This window comes from Salvelinus sp. IW2-2015, linkage group LG20 (genome assembly GCF_002910315.2).
Source record: "Salvelinus sp. IW2-2015 linkage group LG20, ASM291031v2, whole genome shotgun sequence".
NCBI classification, from domain to species: domain Eukaryota; kingdom Metazoa; phylum Chordata; class Actinopteri; order Salmoniformes; family Salmonidae; genus Salvelinus; species Salvelinus sp. IW2-2015.
In genome coordinates, this window is record NC_036860.1 from 68,044,712 (window position 1) to 68,072,073 (window position 27,362).

The 27,362-nt window shown below is 41.0% G+C and overlaps 1 pseudogene; it reads right to left on the reverse strand.

Annotated features, from left to right (window-relative positions):
* The window catches only part of LOC111980069 (lysosome membrane protein 2-like), a 44,073-nt pseudogene extending 24,773 nt beyond the window's left edge, over positions 1-19,300 (reverse strand).
* Between the last annotated feature and the right edge of the window lie 8,062 nt (positions 19,301-27,362).

Consider the following 27,362-nt stretch of genomic DNA (forward strand, 5'->3'; position numbering starts at 1 on the left):
GGTTAGGTTAAGAAGCCAGATTATCCTGACTAGGTAATTAGGTTAAGAACCCAGATTATCTTGACGAGGTAATTAGGTTAGGTTAAGAAGCCAGAATATCCAGACTAGGTACTTAGGTTAGGTCAAGAAACCAGATTATCCAGACTAGGTAATTAGGTTAGGTCAAGAAACCAGATTATCCTGACATCAAGTGTGCCTGCTGTAAAACTGATGTTTGTTGCTCTAGCTATGGACGTTGATATTTGTTCTAGAGAGCGTCCTTTAGTGCATTAACAGCGATAACCCACTTCTCTCATCATTGACGATGAAATGACGATCTACTTTTAAAAAAATGGCCTAAATAGTGATTATTGTGTTATGGGTTAGATGGAATGCTACATGTGCAAATGTATTTGTAGCAGGAGGCGAGGTATATACGAGGCCTGTGTTTGAGACATAATGTTTACATAAGGCTCATAAATTAAGGTTGGGGTGATTTCTCGCATTATTCATCTCATATGTATATACTGTATACTGCATCCTACACTATCTATTCTATACTATCTATTGCATCTTAGCCGCTCTGTCACTGCTCATCCATATATTTTTATGCTTATATATTCTTATCGCATTCCTTCACTAGATTGTGTATATTAGATTTTGTTGTGGATTTGTTAGATATTACTTGTTGATATTGCTGCACTGTCGGATCCAGAAGCATAAGCATTTCACTACACTCACAATAACATCTGCTAACCATGTGTATGTGACCAATAACATCTGCTAAACCATGTGTATGTGACCAATAACATCTGCTAACCATGTGTAAGTGACCAATAACATCTGCTAACCATGATGTAAGTGACCAAATAACATCTGCTAACCATGGTGTAAGTGACCAATAACATCTGCTAACCATGTGTAAGTGACCAATAACATCTGCTAACCATGTGTAAGTGACCAATAACATCTGCTAACCATGTGTAAGTGACCATAACATCTGCTAACCATGTGTGATGACCAATAACATCTGCTAACCATGTGTGTGACCAATAACATCTGCTAACCAGTGGTAAGTGACCAATAACATCTGCTAACACCATGTGTATAAGTGACCAATACATCTGCTAACCATGTGTAAGTGACCAATAACATCTGCTAACCATGGTTGTAAGTGACCAATAAACATCTGCTATCACCATGTGTAAGTGACCAATAACATATGCTAACCATGTGTAAGTGACCAATACCATTTGATTTGATGATATCATTCCTCTATGTATATTGTTACAGGAGATAGCTCGTAGGAGAGGGAGGACAGCTAACTGTGCACAATATAGAGACTATTATGAAGTTACGTTGAACGTTACACAGAACCAGATCATGGTGAGAGTAGCAGAGATTAGGGTTGGCATAGCAGACACTATTGTCAACTTTCAAGAAACCTGTTGTTAGATTGGATACTCTTCCAGCGGCACTAATCTCTCCCCCGTTTCTAACCTGAGCACACAAGAGAGTATTATCCACAGGTACCGACTGTAGCAGAACACAGGAGGTCATTGGTGGCTAGGGGACCGGGTATGAGTTGGGAGACAGGTAGAGAGTATCTGAAAGGGTCATTCCTAGATCTATCAGTGAGCCACGAACAGTAGAAGAGCAGGAAACAAGATTTCAGGCAGTAGTTATTATCACGGTAGTCGCTGTAGGGACAGTAACTGAAAGAGGCTATAGTAACAGCATGGAATTGGACTACGGCGCAAATGAGGGATTTTGAGGTATGCCTCATGGGCAGAGTCAGTAGTAGCAGGGGTTCCTTTAGTAGCATTACTGGGATATCATTTTATGAGGGCATTGATGTTGAAATGTATTGAGTTGCTATAGGCCAACGTAAATGTATATCTGGTGGCTATGAAGGAGAAGGGGCGCAAAGTGACAATGACATGGCTTGGGAACACCTCTCGGAGCCCCTGGCCGAAAAGGAGAAGACTGGGTGAAAGCATGAGTTTTTTTTAGGGACTTATTTTTTGTGGAATCCAGCAGGAAACTATCCTGAAAGCATAGAGTCAGGCGAAGAGAGAGAGTAGGAATTGTCATGTTATCAAACTTTGGTTGTTCTTTGCATATATAATTATGCATAGCTTATTAACACAGTATTGCTATGTTTTGTGTTTCTCTTTGCTTTTCAAGTCTTGTGCTATCACTCTCTTAGGAACCAGAAAAGAGAAAGTTGAAACGGAAGAAGTCGACGGCTCCAGGGGACACGTTATTATCGGTGATCTATGATAAATGGGAATAAGAGTATGCATTGGGTGTGATTATAGAACAGAGGACATAAGTCTCTGAGTTTGTAAACCTCATTGTGAATGTTAATCATGTTTATTTTTTGTTCTGGTTTTATTATCATTGTTTGTCCATTTATAAGTAATTTCCAAGTTTATGTAAACTTTGACCTGAGAGGACAGGCTTGGCTCCATCCAGGAAGTACCTGTTAGGTGCGTAGTCCTACCTGTATGTGTAAGGGCCGACCTGAGAGACGATAGGCTTGGCTCCATCCAGGAACGCATCTGGGTTGGTGACGTTGAAGAAGAAGTATTGCATGAAGACGGGAGGAGGAGGGTTTTTCCATGTCTCAAACACACGACTGCCCTCTGTCAGAGTTATCTCCTAGAAACAGAACCACGTCAGTTAGTATTCTCTTCACCTTTCCCCCCCAATCTATAGACAGATGCTGGACAGAGCCGGCTGGTGGACGACGTTAGTATTCTTTATGACATCATTCAGATCGATTAGAACTGTTTGGTTGATCAGGTTTCTGTTCTAAATTCCATTTCTAAATTCCACTCTGCATTTAAAAAAAAATAATCTGTCACGAGACATTCACTCAAAAAAGAATACTAGGGTTTAGGATTGCATGCAATTAATTCTCACAGGAGAACAACAACATGCCTGCCTGGGGAGTTGGGGATGTGGGATGGAGGGGGGGTCGATAGAGGGAGAGGGAAGAACGGGGGGGGGCTACCACAAGGCGTAGATGAATAGGAAAGACCCTCTCTTTGTCTATGGCAGGGCTCTCCAACCCTGTTGAGACAATAACAGTGTGCGTGTGCGTGTGCGTGTGTGTGTGTGTGTGTGTAGAGACTGATCATGTGATTGATTAGTGAGTTTATTGGCCACCCGTTATTCATGGCACTGATCTTCATGATCAGAACACATTCCTCAGGTCTGAGCACATAGAGAGAGAGAGAGAGAGAGAGGGGGGAGAGGGAAGAGAAGAGAGAGAGAGGGGGGGGAAGAGGGACAAAGAGGGACAAAGACCCAAGCCACCAGGGACCTGAGGAAGGGGTGGTATGTGAGGGGTTAAGAGATCAGTCTCTCAGCCTCTCCAACGACAAAATGTCCAGCTGAGTAGCTTGGACAATGTGCCTGTCATCTTAAATAGAAGGAGAACAGAGACTGGAGTCTTCCAGCATGGAAGATGTGAAGTTAACTATCCACCTATAGCATACCAGTATGGAAATTGAGAAGTTAACTATCCACCTATAGATACCAGTATGGAAGATGAGAAGTTAACTATCCACCTATAGCATACCAGTATGGAAGATGAGAAGTTAACTATCCACCTATAGCATACCAGTATGCTTACAGTGTTGCTCTTTCTAAGCCACTTTCCACTACGACAAAGACACAGCATTTGCTGGGACAGAGGAAACATTTAGGCTTTGATGTTTTCATTAGTGAGGACATACTTATTCTACACAGGCATGTTGCTAGAGGTTGAAACCAAAGTTGTTCATACCATACGCCAGTCCTGCTGCTCCACAGCCGTCTCTAAAGTGTTGGAAGGCATTGTTCTGGTCTGGCTAAGGTCACCTCTGGTAACCCTTTACTACAGTGACTCAGATAGAAGCTGTGGAGTTGCAAAACACTTCAGGACTGCGTTCCAAATGGAACCCTATTCTCTATATAGTACACTACTTTTGACCAGATGCCCTATGGGCCACTGGTCCCTATGAGCGCCGGTCAAAAGTAATGTACTACATAGGGAATAGGGTTCCATTTGGAATGCAGGCCAGCTCTCACTGTTACCCAATAAGCCTGCCTGCCATGCTCTGAGGCTTACCACACAAAGAGCGCCTGCTGCTGAGTTCTGTGGTTTCAGTAATGAGCTTGAATCTATACCAAATGGCAACATTTTCCCTTCACAGTGGGCTCTGGTCAAATGTAGTACACTATACAGTAATAGGGGATAGGATGCCATCTGAGAGACAACCCTCTGTCCTGCCATGAGGTCATGTGAGGAATGGTCTGACTCCGCTATGCCGAGAGGTCAGAGACAATAACAAAAGTGTGTGTGTGTGTGTGTGTGTCTGTGCACCTGTTGAATGTTTTCCAGCATGTTGTCATGGCTCTCACTCACCATTATCTTCACCCACAGATAAAGAGGATGAGATGGCGTCATCGGAATTACAACCAAGTTACTTCCTGGTTACTTCCTGGTTACTTCCTGGTTACTACCTGGTTACTACCTGGTTACTACCTGGTTACTACTGGTTACTACCTGGTTACTACTGGTTACTACTGGTTACTTCCTGGTTACTACTGGTTACTACCTGGTTATTACTGGTTACTACCTGGTTACTACCTGCTTACTACCTGGTTACTACTAGTTACTACCCGGTTACTACTGGTTACTACCTGGTTACTACCTGGTTACTACCAGCTCTGGTTGTAAACTAACTGGTTATAATGACGTTTCAACCAGTTTTGCACGCTGAGATTAGTCTTGTGTTAATCTATATTCTACACATTAAGGGCTGGTTTCCCGGAGCACAGACTAAGCCTAGTCCTGGACTACAAAGCAAGCTCAACAGAGAATCTCCATTGAAAGTGCTTTTTAGTCCAAGACTAGGCTTATCTGTGTCCAGGAAACTGGCCCTGAAAGTTGGTATTACTATATAATTAACAACTATCTATATATATATACAGTTGAAGTCGGAAGTTTACATACACCTTAGCCAAGTACATTTAAACTCCGTTTTTCACAATTCCTGGCATTTAATCCTAGTAAAAATTCCCTGTCTTATTTGTAAATGTTTTACATTTATTTAACCTTTATTTAACCAGTCTTAGGTCAGTTAGGATCACCACTTTATTTTCAGAATGTGAAATGTCAGAATAATAGTAGAGAGAATGATTTATTTCAGCTTTTATTTCTTTCATCACATTCCCAGTGGGTCAGAAGTTTACATACACTCAATTAGTATTCAGTAGCATTGCCTTTAAATTGTTGAATTTGGATCAAACGTTTCGGGTAGCCTTCCACAAGCTTCCCACAATAAGTTGGGTGAATTTTGGCCCATTCCTCCTGACAGAGCTGGTGTAACTGAGTCAGGTTTGTAGGCCTCCATGCTCGCACACGCTTTTTCAGTTCTGCCCACACATTTTCTATAGGATTGAGGTCAGGGCTTTGTGATGGCCACTCCAATACCTTGACTTTGTTGTCCTTAAGCCATTTTGCCACAACTTTGGAAGTATGCTTGGGGTCAATGTCCAATTGGAAGACCCATTTGCGACCAAGCTTAACTTCCTGACTGATGTCTTGAAATGTTGCTTCAATATATCCACATAAATTTCCATCCACATAATTTTCCGTCCTCATGATGCCATCTATTTTGTGAAGTGCACAAGTACCTCCTGCAGCAAAGCACCCCCACAACATGATGCTGCCATCACGGTTGGGATGGTGTTCTTCGGCTTGCAAGCGCCCCCATTTTTCCTCCAAACACAACGATGGTCATTATGGCCAAATAGTTATATTTTTGTTTCATCAGACCAGAGGACATTTCTCCAAAAAGTACGATCTTTGTCCCCATGTGAAGTTGCAAACCGTAGCCTGGCTTTTTTATGACGGTTTTGGAGCAGTGGCTTCTTCCTTGCTGAGCGGCCTTTCAGGTTATGTCAATATAGGACTCGTTTTACTGTGGATATAGATACTTTTGTACCTGTTTCCTCCAGCATCTTTACAAGGTCCTTTGCTGTTGTTCTGGGATTGATTTGCACTTTTCGCACCAAAGTACGTTCATCTCTAGGAGACAGAACGCGTCTCCTTCCTGAGCAGTATGATGGCTGCGTGATCCCATGGTGTTTATACTTGCGTACTATTGTTTGTACAGATGAACGTGGTACCTTCAGGGGTTTGGAAATTGCTCAAAATGATGAACCAGACTTGTGGAGGTTTACACATTTTTTTTCTGAGGTCTTGGCTGATTTCTTTTGATTTTCCCATGATGTCAAGCAAAGAGGCACTGAGTTTGAAGGTAGGCCTTGAAATACATCCACAGGTAAACCTACAATTGACTCAAATGATGTCAATTAGCCTATCAGAAGCTTCTAAAGCCATGACATCATTTTCTGGGATTTTCCAAGGTGTTTAAAAACACAGTCAACTTAGTGTATGTAAACTTCTGACCCACTGGAATTGTGGTACCGTGAATTATAAGTGAAATAATCTGTCTGTAAACAATTGTTGGAAAAATTACTTGTGTCATGCACAAAGTAGATGTCCTAACCGACTTGCCATAACTATAGTTTCAAGAAATGTGTGGAGTGGTTGAAAAACGAGTTTTAATGACTCCAACCTAAGTGTATGTAAACTTCTGACTTAAACTGTGTCTATATATATATATATATATGTCTATATATCTATCTATATCTATATATTTAAATCTACAGGATCTATATCTAACTATCTACAGTATCTATATATCTATCTGTGTACACTGTGTACTACTCCCAGTTTGCGCTGTTCTGTGAAGGGAGTAGTACACAGCGTTGTACCAGATCTTCAGTTTCTTGGCAATTTCTCACATGGAATAGCCTTCATTTCTCAGAACAAGAATAGACTGATGAGTTTCAGAAGAAAGTTATTTGTTTCTGGCCATTTTGAGCCTGTAATCAAACCCACAAATACTGATGCTCCAGATACTCAACTAGTCTAAAAAAGGCCAGTTTTATTGCTTCTTTAATCAGGACAACAGTTTTCAGCAGTGCTAACATAATTGCAAAAGGGTTTTCTAATGATCAATTAGCCTTTTAAAATGATAAACTTGGATTAGCTAACACAACGTGCCATTGGAACACAGGAGTGATGGTTGCTGATAATGGGCCTCTGTACGCCTATGTAGATATTCCATAAAAAATCTGCCGTTTCCAGCTACAGTCATTTACAACATTAACAATGTCTACACTGTATTTCTGATCAATTTGATGTTATTTTAATGGACAAAAATTGTCTTTTTCTTTCAAAAACAAGGACATTTCTAAGTGACCCCAAACTTTTGAACGGTAGTGTATATATATCTATATCTCTATCTATATCTCAATCTCTATATAATGGGCGGCAGGTAGCCCAGTGGTTAGAGCGTCTGAACTAGTAACCGAAAGGTTGTAAGATCGAATCCCTGAGCTGACAAGGTAAAAATCTGTCGTTCTGCCCCTGAACAAGGCAGTTAACCCGCTGTTCCTAGGCCATCTTTGAAAATAATAATTTGTTCTTAACTGACTTGCCTAGTTAAATACAAAGGTAAAAAAAATATATCTATATCTAACAAGAGAATGATTAATCACTCAGTGCTACCTTATTGTACGTTGACATAAGGTTGTGAATGGGAACGATGTACTCCTTGGACAAATCCATGGAAACAAAAACACATTGACTTGAAGAACAGAGTCTAGTAACAAAATGGCTGTTTGTGCCGTCATTCTCTTACTAAACTTTGCATGTCCACTCTTCTTCAAGTCAATGTGTCTTTATAGCATTTTCTGTTTAAATAGTTAAAAGTAGTCATTGTGCATAGAGTTGTACGGTTTGTTTAACTTTGGTGATAATTGTTTTTTGGTTTGACAGACATTTTAAAGTGAGAGATATGAGTCAGTGTCATTCTGTTACCATGGAATTGCCCGCTTCACTTATGGCCACATTAACCCTGATGCGAGGAATGTCCTTGTCACTTTAATGGCAGACAACTCATTCAAATCAAGTTGACTCATGGTCTTTCATCAGTTCAAACCCATGTTAGGTAATACATGTCCAACAAATGGGACAAGGGGGCCACACTGTTACAAGATACACTGTCTGCATTCCAAATGGCACCATATTCCCTTCATAGTGCACTATAGTGTATTAACAGGGCTCTGGTCTAAAGTAGTGTACTATATAGGGAATAGGGTTCTATAGGGCTCTGGTCAAAAGTAGTGTACTATATAGGGAATAGGGTGCCATTTGGGATGAACCCCCTTTAATAAGTAACCTAATTAAACAAATACTAAAACTAGGCTAAATAAAGATCAGTTGTTTCAACATCTATATTTTGTAAGATACTGTCACGAAATATAAGTCCTGATTTGTGTGTTCTATTTTTGGACCGGGTGAGTCACATCAGGATTGTGTGTGTGTGTGTGTGTGTGTGTGTGTGTGTGTGCGTGTGTGTGTGTTTGTCTGTGTGTGTCTCTGTGTATGTGTGTGTGTGCGCTTGTGTGTCTCACAGCAGGATAGTGAGTGAAGGACCTTTGTTTGCCTGCCTGGCATTTATTCTAGTTATCAATATTTATATAGTTACTAGCTAAAGCGTTTGTATAGGGAGCCATGAGAGAACATGTAACCCTGAGAAGACTAAACACTACTGTCTCGGTCTGCTCAGAAGACAGTATGGCAATACTGTTTCTCAAATGGAACCCTATTCCCTACATAGTTCACTACTTTTGACCAGAGCCCTATGGCACCCTATTCCCTATATAGTTCACTACTTTTGACCAGGGCCCTATGGCACCCTATTCCCTATATAGTTCACTACTTTTGACCAGGGCCCTATGGCACCCTATTCCCTACATAGTTCACTACTTTTGACCAGGGCTCCATAGGGAATAGGGTGTCATTTGGGAAATATCCCAAGCAATGGTGGAAAAAGTTTTTACTCATACTTAAGTAAAAGTAAAGATACTTTAATAGAAAATGACTCAAGTAAAAGTAAAAGTCACCCAGTAAAATTCTACTTGAGTAAAAGTGTAAAAGTATTTGGTTTAAAATTTACTTAAGTATCAAAAGTAAAAGTATAAATCATTTCAAATTCCTTATATTAAGTGCGTGAATTTGACTATTTTCTGTCCTGCTAAGCATTCAAAATGTAATGAGTACTTTTGGGTGTCAAGGAAAATGTATGGAGTAAAAAGTACAATATTTTCTTTAGGAATGTAGTGAAGTAAAAGTAGTAAAAAATATAAATAGTAAAGTAAAGTACAGATACCTCCAAAAATTACTTAAGTAGTACTTTCAAGTATTTTTACTTAAGTACTTTACACCACTGATCCCAAGTCTGTTCTACTAGTGTGTTTATGGAAAGACAGATGCACCTAGGATGGCATGTCATGATGTCAGGGTGGCACAACCGTTACCAGTAAGTCACATCTGGCTTATTTCATGCTTGTCTCGCCATTGGCTGACTCCTAATTTCTAGAACCCTAGTCTGTGGCCTCATTGGCTGACTCCTGAGATCCAGAACCCTGGGGAGCACTACTTCATCACCACTCCAGATAATGTGGGTTATGAGTCGGTTTGTTTGAGCAACTTGGTCATTGAAAGAGCTTGTGGAACAAGGGGTGAGAGGTCAGGTTACTTTGAGTGGAAGCATGTCAGGCCACCGGACTGTATTATCTGACTGTATTCTGGACGGTATTATCTGACTGTATTATCTGACTGTATTCTGGACTGTATAAGCTGACTGTATTCTGGACTGTATTATCTGACTGTATTCTGGACTGTATTCTGGACTGTATTAGCTGACTGTATTCTGGACTGTATTTGTATCTGACTGTATTCTGGATTGTATTATCTGACTGTATTAGCTTACTGTATTCTGGACTGTATTATCTGACTGTATTCTGGACTGTATTCTGGACTGTATTAGCTGACTGTATTCTGGACTGTATTATCTGACTGTATTCTGGACTGTATTAACTGACTGTATTCTGGACTGTATTAACTGACTGTATCTGGACTGTATTCCGGATTGTATTATCTGACTGTTTTCTGGACTGTATTAGCTGATTATGTCACAATGTGGCTCTGCTCAGTTGGCATGAGGCAACCCTTATGGTCAATCTAAAAGGTCAATCTCAAAGGTGACCTTTGACATTCTTAACGTCAATGTCTCATGCCAGACTTGTGTGACATTTTCTTGACACGGCACTAGCAACACCAAGGTCGGCACTTGCAACACCAAGGTCGGCACTTGCAACACCAAGTTCGGCACCTACAACACCAAGGTCGGCACTAGCAACACCAAGGTCGGCACTTGCAACACCAAGGGTCGGCACTAGCAAACACCAAGGTCGGCACAGCAACACCAATGTCGTCACTTACAACACCAAGGTCGGCACTAGCAACACCAAGGTCGGCACTAGCAACACCAAGGTCTCGTAATGCTAGCTTAGGAAAATGTTTTTCCCCACACTATAGGTTTATAGTAGAGGAGTTTTGAAAATATTTTTGACAAGCTGATAAGGGTTAATTACAGAAGGACTAATTACCCGTTAGGGAAACAGCAAGAGAAAGTTGTTGTTTCTGAGATCTTTGCAACCACAACCCATTTAATCACATGTCCAGTGGGAGTATACCAAACACAGATTACCCTATACTGGGTAGTCTATACTGCCATGGAGTGTTATCAGTTGTAGTCAGTGTCAGAAGTTTACATACACTAAGTTGACTGTGCCTCTAAATAGCTTAGATTATTCCAGAAAATGATGTCATGGCTTTAGAAGCTTCTGATAGGCTAATTGACATCGTTTGAGTCAATTGGAGGTGTACCTGTGGATGTATTTCAAGGCCTACCTTCAAACTCAGTGCCTCTTTGCTTGACATCAAGGGAAAATCAAAAGAAATTAGCCAAAAAAAAATTTGTAAACCTCCACAAGTCTGGTTCATCCCTGGGAGCATTTTCCAAACGCCTGAAGGTATCACGTTCATCTGTACAAACAATAGTATAGTATAAACACCATGGAACCACGCAGCCGTCATACCACTCAGGAAGGAGATGCGTTCTGTCTCCTAGAGATTAACTTACTTTGGTGCGAAAAGTGCAAATCAATCCCAGAACAACAGCAAAGGACCTTGTAAAGATGCTGGAGGAAACAGGTACAAAAGTATCTATATCCACAGTAAAACAAGTCTTATATCGACATAACCCGAAAGGCCGCTCAACAAGGAAGAAGCCACTGCTCCAAAACCGCCATAAAAAAGCCAGACTACGGTTTGCAACTGCACATGGGGACAAAGATCGTACTTTTTGGAGAAATGTCCTCTGGTCTGATGAAACAAAAATAGAACTGTTTGGCCATAATGACCATCGTTATGTTTGGAGGAAAACGGGGGAGGCTTGCAAGCCGAAGAACACCATCCCAACCATGAAGCACAGGGGTGGTAGCATCATGTTGTGGGAGTGCTTTGCTGCAGGAGGTACTGGTGCACTTCACAAAATAGATGGCATCATGAGGACGGAATATTATGTGGATATATTAAAGCAACATCTCAAGACATCAGTCAGGAAGTTAAAGCTTGGTTGCAAATGGGTCTTCCAAATGGACTTTGACCCAAAGCATACTTCCAAAGTTGTGGCAAAATGGCTTAAGGACAACAAAGTCAAGGTATTGGAGTGGCCATCACAAAGCCCTGACCTCAATCCTATAGAAAATGTGTGGGCAGAACTAAAAAAGCATGTGCAAGCAAGGAGGCCTACAAACCTGACTCAAGTTACACCAGCTCTGTCAGGAGGAATGGGCCAAAATTCACCCAACTTATTGTGGGAAGCTTGTGGAAGGCTACCCAAAATGTTTGACCCAAGTTAAACAATTTAAAGGCAATGCTACCAAATCCTAATTGAGTGTATGTAAACTTCTGACCCACTGGGAATGCGATGTAAGAAATAAAAGCTGAAATAAATAATTATCTCTACTATTATTCTGACATTTCACATTCTTAAAATAAAGTGGTGATCCTAACTGACCTAAAACAGGGCATTTTTACTCAGATTAAATGTCAGGAATTGTGAAAAACTGAGTTTAAATGTATTTGGCTAAGGGGTATGTAAACTTCCACTTCAACTGTATATCAATATCAACCATCAGACAGGCCAGCATCTGCATATTGAACTAGATTGTTTGAGATGGCACTCCATGTGACTTAAAAAATCGTAAAGGACTTGGTTGATGTATCTGAATATTACAGACGTACTTCCTAAACTGGACTACATCAAGAGCTAGGCTATCAGCAGAGGAATCTGGACTTCTGGAGGGTTATAAGTTATTCAGAGCGATAAACAAGGTAGAGTGTGGAGTTAACAGATTAGTCCTCTTAGACAGCTAACAGCTTAGTACTGCTGGATAGCTAAAAATTAGTCCTTCTGGACAGCTAACAAATTAGTCATCTTGTAATACAGAAAACCTGGGCAGCTAACAGCTTAGTCCTCCGTTAATACAGTAATCTGGACAGCTAGCTGCTTAGTCCTACTGGACAGTTAACAGCTTAGTCCTTCCTGCTGGACAGCTAACAGCTTAGTCCTACTGGACAGTTAACAGCTTTAGTACTGCTGGACAGCTAAAGCTAGTCTACTGACAGCTAACAGCTTAGTCCTACGGACAGCTAACAGCTAGTCTCGGACAGCTAACAGCTTAGTCTGCTGGACAGCTACAGCTTAGTCCCGCTCATCTACAGCTAACAGCTTAGTCCTACTGGACAGCTAACAGTTAGTCCTGCTGGACAGCTAACAGATTAGTCCTACTGGACAGCTAACAGCTTAGCTGCGGACAGCTAACAGTTATAGTCCTGCTGGACGCTGACAGTTAGTCCTGCTGGACAGCTAATAACTTAGTCCTGCTGGCACAGCTAACAGCTTAGTCCTTAACTGGACAGCTCATACAGCTTAGTCCTGCTGGACAGCTAACAGCTTAGTCCTACCGGACAGCTAATAACTTAGTCCTGCTGGACAGCTACAGCTTAGTCCTACTGGACAGCTAACAGCTAGTCCTTGGACACAATAACTTAGTCCTGCTGGACAGCTAACAGCTTAGTCCTACTGGACAGCTAACAGCTTAGTCCTGCTGGACAGCTAACAGCTAGTCCTACGGACAGCTAATAACTTAGTCCTGCTGGACAGCTAACAGCTTAGTCTGCGACAGCTAATAACTTAGTCCCTGCCTCTGACAGCTAACACTTGTCCTATGGACAGCTAACAGCTTAGTCCTACTGGACAGCTAACAGCTTAGTCCTGCTGGACAGCTAACAACTTAGTCCTACTGGACAGCTAATAACTTAGTCCTACTGGACAGCTAATAACTTAGTCCTGCTGGACAGCTAACGGTATTTAATCCTTTAATACAGTATATTCTATTCATATTGTGTTAAATTCTCAGGATCTCTCCCTCTCTGCCTTTCTTTCTCACTCTTTCTCGATATATGGAAGGCACAGTACTAGACAGTTTGCATGGGATGAAATTCAATTCGGTGGGAACTGTGACAATGTGAATTGTTATACACTGCATGTGACCACAACCCCAACCTTGAGTGTGATCTCAATGTGAGAAAGGCAACAAAGTAGTAATGTTATGATGCAGGTTAGAACCGTGCCATGAAGATAGAACACCACAGTAAACGGAATCTCACGGGATTCTCACACCAACAAACACTGTCAAAGATTATCTGGTTGATTCAACTAAGTATTATTTAGTAATGGGTTCCACAGGCATTTTTTTTGTTTTAAATGTTTAGTTGGTACAAATTTAGCTCCAACTTGAGAAAATGTAGTTAAAAATGTTGTGAGTAGCACCCACACACTGCTTTTAACATACAATATTTTAAAACTACATACACAAGATAACCAAAAGTGTGTGGATACTTGCTCGTCAAACATCTCATTCCAAAATCATGGGAATTAATATGGAGTTGGTCCCCCCTTTGCTGTTATAACAGCCTCAACTCTTCTGGGAAGGCTTTCCACTAGATGTTGGAACATTGCTGCGGGGACTTGCTTACATTCAGCCACGAGCATAAAGTGAGGTCGGGCACTGATGTTGGGCGATTAGGCCTGGCTCGCAGTCGGTGTTCCAATTCATCCTAAAGGTGTTCAATGGGGTTGAGGTCAGAGCTCTGTGCAGGCCAGTCAAGTTCTTCCACATCGATCTCGACAAACCATTTCTGTATGGACCTCGCTTTGTGCACGGGGGAATTGTCATGCTGAAACAGGAAAGGGCCTTCCCCAAAATGTTGCCACAAAGTTGGAATCATCTAGAATGTAATTGTCATGCTGTAGCGTTAAGATTTCCCTTCACTGGAACTAAGGGGCCTAGCCTGAACCACGAAAAACAGCCCCAGACCATTATTCCTCCTCCACCAAACTTTACAGTTGCCACTATGGATTGGGGCAGGTAGCGTTCTCCTAAAAATGTTAAGTTCAGGTAACACTGACCAAAAAGTTGAGTAAACTAAAAAAGGCTGTGGAACCAGTTACTAAATAATTATTAGTTGAATCAACTAGATATATTTTACAGTGAACAGAGATGCCCTGAAGATAGAACGTTACTGGAAACAGAATTTCATGAGCTTCTAACACCAACAAACAGAGATGGCCTGAAGATAGAATGTTACTGGAAATAGAATTTCATGAGCTTCTAACACCAACAAANCCAACAAACAGAGATGGCCTGAAGATAGAATGTTACTGGAAATAGAATTTCATGAGCTTCTAACACCAACAAACAGAGATGGCCTGAAGATAGAACGTTACCGTGTTTATCTTACTGTGATTAATGATGACAGTTGTTTATGAAGGTACTCTGTACAGTAAACAACTAAATGGTTTATGCTAAACCTTTCTGTACCATATATGCAGTACAATATATTTCAATAGATTAGGTGTGCAGAGATTAGTGGAATATGTTACAATTTAACCTCTGAATTCCATTATTTATTAAACCCGTCCTACACTCCAGTTTTCACCCAAAGATTTTCCAGGAATCTTTCCTCACTTGCTTACTAACCGTTACAAATCACTTGTCACATCCAGATGGTTTGGCACTTAAAGGAGTGAGAAGGACATTGTGTATGTGAGTAAAGCACATACGGTTATACTCATATGTATTTATGTACAGTTAAATGCTATATTTGACCTTGTACATCCACTGTTTTACATCTGTGACTGACTTACGACTTCTGTAACCAGGCCAAGAAATCCTCTACACCAGGGGTCGGCAGCAGGTGGGCCCGTGGGCCAAAACTGCCCCGCGAGTGATTGTTTTTGCCCCCTACCTCAAAGTTTGTAATCTATTTTTTATTTTTTTATTCGAGTTTTTGGTCAAAAAAGTATAAAATCACTAGGGATTCAGCAAAAAAAATCTAAAAAAATTAGGAAACCAATTGTCCGGGTTTGACCGGGGTTGGCTGTCATTGTAAATAAGAATTTGCTTTTAACTGACATGCCCAGTTAAATAAATACAAATTAAATAAAAACTATTCCCACAAATAAAAAAAGAGATACGATTGTGTCTCAATGTAATCAAGGTGTGAAATGATTGTTATTTTCAAATACAATCTAAGTTGTGGTCAATTTGCAGTGTACAAATTATTACAATTATTTTCCAGCCCCCCGGACTATTTGTTCCAGCAAAAAAACACGGCCCGTGGCTGAATCTAGTTGCCAACCCCCACACCCCATTCCCCAAATGCAAAACAAGGCATCTGAAGCCAAATGGAGAGGATTTGAAAACATCAGTCACACTATGCATGCTCTAGGTTGTGTCCCAAATGGAGCCATATTCCCTATATAGTGCACTACTTTTGACCACAGCTGGRCTCTGGTCAAAAGTAGTGCACTATAGTATATAGGAAATAGGTTTCCATTTGGGATGCAGCCATACTTCCATGAACCTAGCTTCAGTCACACTGTGCATCCTGTCCTTCCTGCCATTGAAMCCTAAGGCTGTGTAGCATCTTGATTAAATCAACAGCTTAGCTTAAACTAAGGTATCGTTGTACGCCGATGATTCATGTTTTCTTTTAAAACCCACAATTAGAGTCTCTCCACGGCCTCATAGAGGATCTAGATACCTTTGCTATCCTCTCTGGATTAAAACCAAATTATGATAAATGTACCATATTACGTATTGGATCAATAAAACATTCACATTTTACATTACCATGWAGTTTACCAATGAAATGGTCTGACGGAGATGTGGACATACTCGGTATATGAATCCCAAAAGAAAGAAATGATCTCACTCCAATAAMTTTTTATATAAAGTTAGCAAAAATAGATAAGATCTTGCTACCATGGAAAGGAAAATACCTGTCTATTTGTGGAAAAATCACCCACTGCCTCCCTCGGCCTCCCACTGCCTCCCACTGCCTCCCACTGCCTCCCTCTGCCTCCCTCTGCCTCCCACTGCCTCCCTCTGCCTCCACTGCCTCCTCTGCCCCCCACTGCCTCCCTCTGCCTCCACTGCCTCCCACTGCCTCCCTCTGCCCTCTGCTCCCACTGCTCCCTCTGCCTCCACTGCCTCCCACTGCCCTCCACTGCCTCCCACTGCCTCCCTCTGCCTCCACTGCCTCCTCTGCCTCCACTGCCTCCTCTGCCTCCCACGCTCCCCACTGCTCCCTCTGCCTCCCACTTGCCTCCCTCTGCCTCCCACTGCCTCCCACTGCCTCCCTCTGCCTCCCACTGCCTCCCACTGCCTCCCTCTGCCTAAAAGTAATTTGTTTGGGGCGGTGGCCTAGCTTTGGGTTGGAGCACCAGAGGGTTGTCTGCATGGGCTAAGGCACGGTTAGTTATTCTTAGCTGTGGAATCCATCCTCTGCAACCACTGCAAGGAACCTCCTCTGACACACGGGGAAAGTTTGTATGAACAGATTTAAACAAAATCACCTTAGAATCATAAATATTTGGAACACAGCACTGTCCACTCTCATTCTCTACATCCCGTACTAAAAACTGTACAATGGTTTTAATCAAAGGCCTTACTGTAAACGTATTCTAAGTTATATGAAATGTTGTCATTGTATAGTTCTTCAACTACAAGAGGTTGAATTGTGAAAAGGAACATGCAGTATTATATGTGATTGACCACACATACACACGCACTCGCACACACACACACACACACACGCACACGCACAACAGGTGGACAATTGTACATATAATGCCATGCTGTTTGCCACATGTGAGACAGGGTCTGTATCCCAAATGGCACCCTATTCCCTACATAGTGTACTACTTTTAAACAGGACCCCATAGGGCTCTGGTCTAAAGTAGTGCACTATATAGGGTATAGGGTTCCATAGGGCTCTGGTCTAAAGTAGTGCACTATATAGGGAATAGGGTWCCATTTGGGGATGCACAGAGGAGATGTGGAGATGCCCCATCCTTCTTATCCAGCTCAGGAAAACGCTTCTGACTGAGGTTCTTCAATGAGAGCATGGAAAATGCATATCAGTGGCATTTGTCACACCCTGATCTGTTTCACCTGTCTTTGTGATTGTCTCCACCCCCACTCCAGGTGTCGCCCATCTTCCCCATTATCCCCTGTGTATTTATACATGTGTTCTCTGTTTGTCTGTTGCCAGTTAGTTTTGTTTCGTCAAGAAAACCAGCGTTTTCTCCTCTGTTCCTGTCTCTCGATTGTTCCTGTTTTCCCGGTGTTKACCATTTCTGCCCTGAGCCTGCCTGCCGTCCTGTACCTTTGCCCCACCTATCTGCATTACCRACCCCTGCCTGCCCTTGACCGGTCTTTTGCCCCTGTTGGATTAATAAACTGTTAATACTTCGACATTGTCTGCATCTGGGTCTTGAAACGTGATAGCATTGAACAGTAGCACTAATCACAACAACAACAATAACAACAAAGTGATAATATATAATGTAATCTTATAGTGGTTTACAATGTTTATCATATCAATAGGGACTGAATGCTATTGTAAACAAAGGACTCAAATCTGTATTATTGAATTAGATAAGTCAATGTTTTGCTTGTTAGGCTTCCTGGATAGTTTAATTAGACAAGTCAATGTTTTGCTTGTTAAGCTTCCTGGATAGTTTAATTAGACAAGTCAATGTTTTGCTTGTTAGGCTTTGTGGATAGTTTAGTGTGTCAAATTATACACCCTTTGTGACAAGATTGACTGACAACTGGGACAATGTAATGATGATAAAGGGTATATAATGCATATTCACATGCATGTACCTAGCTACCCTCTTGTTCAACAACAAGGTGCCCTCCATGATATCCAAAATCATAGTATTTGTCAACATACAGTATAATTTCAACATCATCTGTGTAAATAATAGTATAGGTTACTGCTCCTTCCCTGCAGAGATAAATGTTGACGCCTATTTTCGCTCTTCAGTACGGAGCTGATATACCATAGCTAGCCTGGGCTGATATATGAGAGAGAGGCAGACCCTAGTTCATGCARAAGCTGTGTGAACAGCAACACTTCCATCAATGTTTTTACTCTGACCAGAGGATTTTCAGTCTTTAAAAATATTATTTCCACTGAAGCTGTAGGCCTATGAATGAAAACATCKCATGACTTAAAACATTGTTATAACACTGAAAATATAAAATACAAATTACTTAACTTTTGTATAATAAATATAATAAATAATTTACCTTTTTTAACCGGTTATGGATTAAAGTTTGAAATACTTGAGCCACAATCAAGCCAATCCCGATGATCAGTAGACTGGCGCAGGCAATCCCGACTCCATATATCGCACAAGATCTTCGCGTCATGATAAAGGTGACACCGAGACAACAGTGCGTAAAAGTTCGACCACTGCGTAGAAGAAGCGGAGGATGATGCCGTTGAAACGTGGCTACTGAGCCTGCTGTGTTTTTATCTGCAAGTTCCCTTCACTGTGCAAACAGTAACAAAGAAACTTATTCAAAGTTGACCTTGTTGACTGATCTTTGTGGTCCGTTTTTCCGATGGTTTCTGCAAAATGTGTCAGAACTTCTATTCTGCAGGAACGACCGTTTTTTATTCGACAAATGAATAATAACGGTAATCGTTTCTTTATTCTTCTTAGTTTATAGGCGGTCCAAGAAAGGGGAATTAAGCTAACTTTAGCTATCCGCTTTCTGGTTAATAATGAAAAAGATATTTCACAGCAAAAGGAGGTCGGCTGCAGTCCGGGGTGGTGAAGGTGTAGTAAGCTGTGTAAAACATGCCAGTGGATATTTGTAGCGTCCTACAAGGTCACACTTGTGCCCTCCGTGTGTTAGCGAATGTTGATTGGTCACAACTTCACGGCTGTTGTCTCCCCTCAACACGTGTGTCAGTGCTGTCACAGACTGAAGCTGTGGTCTCAGAGCATGTCGTATTATTCTGTACATACATCCGAGACACTCCATTTAGTATGATGTTACGTTTACTATGGTATGTATTACTTTGTGKATGTCCATCACCCATTTCATATAATATGTTACGAATTTGGCTGCAATACGTAATATATAATACAAATGGTAGCCTAATTATATTTCATGAATTTGCTAAACTGAGGCCTTGGTCGTATTATCCTGTAGGCTACGTCAATCCAAGACACTCCATTTAGTATATGTTACGTTTTGTATGGAATGTATTAATTTGTGGATGTCCATCACCCATTTCGTATAATATGTTACGAATTAGAAAAACATACAATATGTTACAAATTTGCTAAACATTCTATATGTTACGAATTCTAGCTAGGTGTCTAGGTAGCTAATGTTAGCTAGGCTAGGGGTTAGGGTTAAGTTTAAGAGTTAGGTTAAAAGGTTAAAGTTAGGGGAATGGGTTGGCTAAAAGGGTTAATGTTAGGGTTAGGGCATGGTTTAGCTAACATGCWAAGTAGCTATTATCAAAGTAGCTAAAACAAAGTAGTATAAAGTTTTAAAAAAAAGAATTGGCTAAAATTGTCAGTGATGAGATTCGAACTCACAAACTTTGGGTTGTTCTATGAGTTAATTTTCATCAACTTTTGTGAATTTTGAAGAATTTGAGTCATAAAATCACATAAAAAAACAGAAAGACTTCATAATTCAGTAAAAAAATGAAAATGTATCAACTCACTCGCTCTGGATAAGAGCGTCTGCTAAATGACTAAAATGTMAAATGTAAATAAAGGTTGTGTTAACTGAGTGCTATTATTTCATAGAACAAAACTTATAAGATCTCCTAAGCCTGTGTTAACCCCAGACCTTATTTTCTGCGTTTATTCCACAACCATATTCTTTCCCCATTAATGTTTCGCAAATCGATGGCTGGACGAACCAGACTACAAGCTAGTGAGCTCTATAGAAATCCCAGATGACACTTGTAGGCGATGTCATGGCGACGTTGGCTAGCTAAGCTCATGTGTAGAAACATGTCATTGGGTCTAACTGTCATCTAGCGCCGAATTGCTCATGTGCAGGCCGTCAAAACAAACGCACTACTTTTGATATAAGGTTGTTTTTGACTAAAATTAAAATGTGTCAGTTTGTCACTTTCACGAGGTTGGAGAAATAACATGTTCAACTACTTAAGACATTGGCTCCAATCTAGGTTGTGCCTTTAGATTTTTCACTTCTCTCATTAACTTTTCAAACCCCAAAACCCGGCCTGGYCTGTTTGGTCTGTTTCGCAAACATTCCCCGGAAGTCTCACGACGTTGCACCTCTGGGTTTAGAAACTCTGCGACACAGCTCTGCAATAAAGATCAGTGCTATCCGGAWTCCTTCGTACGTCCATACCCCATTGAAGTTGAAGTTTAAAATGTTTAAGGTAAGGGTTATGGTTAAGGTTAGGGTTTCTGGTAGGGACATCCCAAGGATTCCGTATAGCACTGACCCTGCAATAAAGAGCTAGAGCTATGGATTTTGATGCCCAGGCCCAATGGCAAGAACGTGTTCACAAACTGTTCACATGAAAAAATATACTTTAAATTGTTAAATACATTTACGATGCATTTGACAATGGGTCAATTACTTTAACCATCAATTAAACATTTTAAACATATAAAAGTGATGGTATAAACAAAAGATGAGCTTCTACTCTAGTYAACTTTATWGCAACATGTAAAAAGACAAAATATATTAATAATTTGATTTTAAACAAAGATATAGCCTTACTCAATAACTCAATAAAAGTAACTATTATTTTATGTTATTGAGTATTTTATGTCTTTGTTTAATCAAATTATTAATATATTTTGTCTTTTTACATGTTGCAATAAAGTTAACTAGAGTAGAAGCTCATCTTTTGTTTGTAGGTATTTTCCCTTGATAATGAGTAATAAGTAGTTGCATAGAAATTGCTCACAGGAAACTATAAAGTTACACTTCATATTAAATAGATGAATCCTGTGTAACAAGTAGTGACAACCTTGTACTTATGCAGATATTATAAATATGTACTCTGTGGTGTATTACTGTCTTTATGGCTCTGTTTTTGGYGGCAGGTAGCCTAGTGGTTAGAGCGTTGGGCCAGTAACCGAAAGTTGACAAGGTARAAAATCTGTCGTTCTGCCCCTGATCAAGGCAGTTAACCCACTGTTCCCCCAGGGCACTGAAGACGTGGATGTCGATTAAGGCAGCCCCCCTCACCTCTCTGATTCAGAGGGGTTGGGTTAAATGTGGAAGACACATTTCAGTTGAAGGCATTCAGTTGTACAACAGACTAGGTTTTCCCCTTTCCCTTTAAAAACAGATGATTAGATTGTTAGAATGGGTAACGTACTTTGTAGGTACACAATAATTACAAGTAAGTACACATCAAGATACATTTAATTTTAACTAGCTAAATCCTGTGTAACACCTAGTAATTACATTGTACTTATGCAGATATTACATGTACTCTGTGATGTACTAATCTGATGTATTTTGTCACTTGGATGGCGCTTCCAGAAGCCATAAATAAAGGGCCAAGATGTCAGGATGGGTAATGTACTATATAAATACACATTAAATACACAATTAAATACAAGTAGCCCTGAAGATACACTTCATTCTAACTGGTGTAACACCAAGTGAGTACATTGTACTTGTAGTAGAGTTAAAATGGTTATTCCATCAAACTTCAAATTATTAGAATAGTACACAACGCAGAACAGAACAACCAGGTTGAGGGTCAGTGCCCAAAGCCCGCGAACAGGAATATTCCAAGTTCAGACAGAGGGGGGGGAGTCACATCGCTATGATCGCCTGGAACTTTACTTTTGGTGTCTATTTTTGATTGTTGCGCTACTGGTGCTGCCTGTTGATGTTAGGTAGGCAGCTACAGTAGCTGAATGATGTTAACATCTTTGGGTTTTGTTTCATTAAATGTATTTTATTTCATCCGGGTGCTTGTGTCACCTACGTAACACCCTGGTACTACCCGTAGCTCCCGCTCTCCCAGTCCGAGAAAACTCTGAGAGAGAAAGGTGTGTGTTGCAGATTACTCCTTTGTAGAAGTCCATAACGTGAAATAAATAAATCATCCAAGGTTAATGCTGTAGATATTGTTATAAAGGAGTGTGAGACTATTGAAACATGTACAGTGGGGCAAAAAAGTATTTAGTCAGCCACCAATGGTGCAAGTTCTCCCACTTAAAAAGATGAGAGAGGCCTGTAATTTTCATCATAGGTACACTTCAACTATGACAGACAAAATGAGAACAAAAAATCCAGAAAATCACATTGTAGATTTTTAATGAATTTATTTGCAAATTATGGTGAAAATAAGTATTTGGTCAATAACAAAAGTTTCTCAATACTTGTTATATACCCTTTGTTGGCGATGACAGAGGTCAAACGTTTTCTCTAAGTCTTCCACAGGTTTTCACACACTGTTGCTGGTATTTTGGCCCTTCCTCCATGCAGATCTCTAGAGCAGTGATGTTTTGGGGCTGTTGCTGAGCAACACGGACTTTCAACTCCCCTCCAAAGATTTTCTATGGGTTGAGTCTGAGACTGGCTGGTCACTCCAGGACCTTGAAATGCTTCTTACAAAGCCACTCCTTCGTTGCCGGGCGGTGTGGTTTGGATCATTGTCATGCTGAAAGACCCAGCCACGTTTCATCTTCAATGCCTTGTTGATGGTAGGCTTTGTTACTTTGGGTCCCAGCTCTCTGCAGGTCATTCACTAGGTCCCCCGTGTGGTTCTGGGATTTTTGCTCATTTTTGCTTTTTGTTCTTGTGATCATTTTGACCCACGGGTGAGATCTTGCGTGGAGCCCCAGATCGAGGGAGATTATCAGTGGTCTTGTATGTCTTCCATTTCCTAATAATTCTGTCCCACAGTTGATTTCTTCAAACCAAGCTGCTTACCTATGCAGATTCAGTCTTCCCAGCCTGGTGCAGGTCTACAATTTTGTTTCTGGTGTCCTTTGACACTCTTTTGGTCTTGGCGATAGTGGAGTTTGGAGTGTGACGTTTGAGGTTGTGGACAGGTGTCTTTTATACTGATAACAAGTTCAAACAGGTGCCATTAATACAGGTAACGAGTGGAGGAACAGAGGAGCCTCTTAAAGAAGAAGTTACAGGTCTGTGAGAGCCAGAAATCTTGTTGTTTGTAGGTGACCAAATACTTATTTCCACCATAATTTGCAAATAAATTCATTAAAAATCCTACAATGTGATTTTCTGGATTTTTTTTCTAATTTTGTCTGTCATAGTTGAGTGTACCTATGATGAAAATTACAGGCCTCTCTCATCTTTTAAGTGGGAGAACTTGCACAATTGGTGGCTGACTAAATACTTTTTGCCCCACTGTAATTTTCAGAGTTTATTGTTGTTATTAATGTAGTTTACAGAGTGCTAAAAGTGCTGCTGTTGCTAGCTAGCATGCCTTTCTGTGATGCAGACGGTTAGCTAAACTGCCGACTGGTGCTGGCGTTGCATTAGTGGAGATGTAGTTTGGTCCTCTACGGTCTGAATGGAATATAGGCGATGTCACGTTGTAACTTGTTTAAAGTTGCAGTGTTTTTGTACATGAGTTGTTGTATTTGGTACTGTCAACACTGAAAGCACCTAGCAATGTATTGGGGATGTGAGACAGGAAATGTGTTTTGCCTTTTTTCATCTCCCTGTGTAGAACAACTTGTCAGATGGTGCATTGGAGACTGATGTGTTCCTGTCCTGTCATTTTCATAATCATGCAGATCAACATAAAAGCCTAAAAGACAGCCGTGTTCGCTCTTCATTTCTTGGTTCTCCTGTGGTACATAAGAAACCCGCTACATACTTATGCTGATAGACATTACATGTGTAACAGTATAACTTTAAACCGTCCCCTCGCCCCGACACAGGGCGCGAACCAGGGACCCTCTGCACACATCAAACAACTGACACCCACGAGCATCGTTACCTATCGCCCCACAAAGGCCACGCGCCTTGCAGCAAGGTGCAACATACTTCTAGGTTTCAGAGCAAGTGACGTAACTGATTGAAACGCTAGTAGCGCGTACCCGCTAACTGCTAGCCATTTCACATCCGTTACACATGTACTCTGTGATGTACTAGTGGGTTTAGCCTCTTACTTGGATGGCAAGGAGGTTCAGGTTGTCCTAATGGGTAACGTACACATTAATCGTATGTTTAAAAAAAATATTATAATCTGGGATGACATCTGTATGGTAGACCCCTGTCGGTGAGGTTATTAACCTATACTGATCTGTTTTTGTAAACTCAATCAAGTTAACCCAGATGGAAGACTTTTGGGCACATGGCTAGCAACACCATTGAGTGGAGATTGTGAAGAGTGGGCATTCACGGGTAGGTAATTTAGTAAAAGTAAACCCTTTTGAGCTCCAAACTAATCTCGGACACCCAGCAAATCTGTCCACAAGAGATTACAACCTTGTGCCAGTTATTACGAAATCGGATGCAGCTGAGCCAGCAAAACTAAACACTAAATTGGACGACATGTGCTTGTTACCATGCTCGTCACCAACGGGCAAGTTTCCACTAAATTAATCAATACTGTAATAAGGAGGTCTTAAAATGAACTGTTAACGATCAAACTATGGGTGCAATTTAAGGTTGTAACTGGGAACTCTTATAAATGTCAAATTAGCCTAGTGGTTAGTGAGAGTATCAGCACAAAGGGTTAATCAATGTGGACCCCATCCCGTAACACCGCTAACAGGAGCCTCTGATCTGTCCTGGCCAATAGTATAACATACGTTCTTCCCACCGCTGCTGTGCGGAGCAACACGTCTGGTCAGTGAGACGACAGTATCAAGGTCATCGCCACCTAGTGGACTGTACAACACATGACAGTCTTCTGACTAAAWAAAGAGGTACATGTTACACACGACAGTAGCCAGTGATACCTACTGTATATCAAAACAGGGCAGGTGTGAAACTCCTGGTATCACCACATATCTGCTGCGGACTTTTCTTTCCAGATTTAGATTTTTGCACAATTTCTTAAATTGATTGATTTGTATCCTGACAATAACCAAATCAACCAAAGTATGTAGGGGTGGCAGGAAGCCTAGTGGTTAGATCGTTGGGCCAGTAACCAAAAGGTTGCTGGATTGAATCCCAGAGCTGACAAGGTAAAAAAAATATGTTGTTCTGCCCCTGAACAAGGCAGTTAACCCACTGTTCCCCAGTTGGCTGTCATTGTAAATAAGAATTTGTTCTTAACTGACTTTCCTGGTTAAAATATTATAATTTCTTTAAATGTACTCAATTGACATCAAATTCCATGCACATTTTGACTAAAGAGAGCATTTACACCCAAAATATGAAAAGGTCAATCACTAGGTCAAGACCAAACCCTTTGTTTTAATTGGCGTGTAGACTACTTATGCATCCTCATGTGGTTTTTGGGACATGGCCTATAGAAGTCTGGAGCTGTTGTTATTACAGGTCACTCACCACCTTGCTATCTCTGTCAACAACCACTCTCAGTATCCCAAATGGCACCCTATTCCCTATATAGTGCACTACTTTTGACCAGAGCCCTGTGGGCCCTAGTGAAAGTAGTGCACTACATAGGGAATAGGTTGTCATTTGGAACACATAGGGAATAGGTTGTCATTTGGAACAGAGCCACTGTCCTATCTCCCCCGACAACGATGGAACTCCAAACACACATACTGTACAGGGTATTTCAGACCCCTTGACTGTCACACACTTTATTACATCACAGCCTTATTCTAAAAAAAATTTTTTTTTTAAATCCTCAGCAATCTACACACAATACCCCATAACGACAAAGTGAAAACAGATTTTTAGAAATGTCTGAAAATGAATAAAAAACAGAAATACCTTATTTACATAAGTATTCAGACCATTTGCAATGAGACTCGAAATTGAGCTCAGGTGCATCCTGTTTCCATTGACCATCCTAGGGATGTTTCTTCAACTTGATTGGAGTCYACCTGTGGTAAATTCAATTGAATGGACACAGTTGACACAGTTGACAGTGCATGTCAGAGCAAAAACCAAGTCATGAGGTTGAAGGAATTGTCCGTAGCACTCCGAGACAGGATTGTGTCGAGGCACAGATCTGGCGATAGGTGGCATTTTTTTTTTTTTTTAAAGGCCATTTAGAGTTTTCCAAAAGTCACCTAAAGACTCTCAGACCATGAGAAACAAGATTCTCTGGTCTGATGAAACCAAGAATGAACTCTTTGGCCTGAATGCCAAGTGTCACTTCTAGAGGAAACCTGGCACCATCCCTACAGGGAAGCTTGGTGGTGGCAGCATCATGCTGTGGAGAGGTTTTTCAGCGGAAGGGACTGGGAGACTAGTCAGGATCGAGGSAAAGATGAACAGAGCAAAGTACAGAGAGATTGATGACAACCTGCTCCAGGGCGCTCAGGACCACAGACTGGGGCGAAGGTTCACCTTCCAACAGATCAACAACTATAAGCACACAGCCAAGACAACGCAGGAGTTGCTTTGGGACAAGTCTCTGAATGTCCTCGAGTGGCCCAGCTAGAGCCTGGACTTGAACCCGATCTAACATCTCTGGAGAGACCTGAAAATAGATGTGCAGCGACGCTCCCCGTCCAACCTGACAGAGCTTGAGAATCTGCAGAGAAGAATGGGAGAAACTCCCCAAATACAGCTGTGCCAAGCTTGTAGCATCATACCCAAGAAGACTCGATACTGCAATCGCTGCCAAAGGTGCTTCAACAAAGTACTGAATAAAGGGTCTGAATACTTATGTAAATGTGATCTTTTTAATAAATTCGCAAAATGTCTAAATACCTGTTTTTGCGTTGTCATTATGGGGTATTGTGTGTAGATTGATTGGGGGGGRSACACAATTTAATCAATTTTAGAATAAGGCTGTAATATAACAAAATGTGAAAAAGGTCTAG